Raw genomic sequence first — 964 nt, 5'->3', positions numbered from 1 at the left:
TTGTATGATTTTTCATCCTCAGCAGCAGTGAATAAGATTCAAGGATTATACACATTCTTGTCATCTTGATAATACCTGTCATTTTCATTTGAACTTTCTGGTTGGTGAGTGATAATTCCAGGTATCACTTTTTTGCATTTTATTGACTACTAAGAAGCCAAGCATCTTTTGATATGTTTACTCCACATTCTGTACTGTCTTTTTTGAAATATCTTTTGGTATATTTTTCCCATTTTTCTATTACATTATCTTCTCATTGAAGACTTTTTTTTTAACATCTTAAGACTTCTTATTTAGGAGTTTTAAATGTATGCTTGATATGAGTTCTTCTCTCTTTCTGTGTCTCCTTCTCTTTCTTAGATGAGTGTGTTTTTAATGTTAATATCATCTGATTTATTTTTTCCTCTTTATTTCTTTAGTCTTATTTCTATTTATTTATGTAGTCTTCTTATCAGGAGCAGAATACATTATTTATTCTAAACCAAAAATATGTTTTCGTTTCTTCAATAAATCTAATTATAAAGCTTTAAATTTCAGATAACTTTCTAAACTAAATATGTTGTATCACAGTGAGTATTAATTTTTCTATGACAGCTGAAAGGTTACATTTATTCAGAAAATGTTGTATTCAACTTTCTTTTCATTTGCTCCTATTTCTCATTGATTCACAGAGGTAAACATCCCTTCATCCATGGATCTGACTTTTCTCTGATTTCTCATGGTCATTCTCACTAATTCTTCTTGCCTCCTGAAATCTTTAGCCATCCCATTATTCCACAAAAGCAAAAACATTCCTTGGGCCTTTTTCCTCAGGAGATTGATTATTCCCACATTTTAAATGGGAGACTGCAGTAAGTTAGGAGAAAATGCCACAGGGGTCAAAAGCAACCGAGCCGCGAGCGACCACAGACGCAGCCGCCGTGCCAGAGCCATATTCCCCTTGCTGCGGGAGAGGCGCACGACA

The sequence above is a fragment of the Kogia breviceps genome, chromosome 2 (assembly GCF_026419965.1).
Source record: "Kogia breviceps isolate mKogBre1 chromosome 2, mKogBre1 haplotype 1, whole genome shotgun sequence".
NCBI lineage: Eukaryota > Metazoa > Chordata > Mammalia > Artiodactyla > Physeteridae > Kogia > Kogia breviceps.
The sequence above is the reverse complement of the archived record's forward strand: the minus strand, read 5'-3'. Positions refer to the sequence as shown.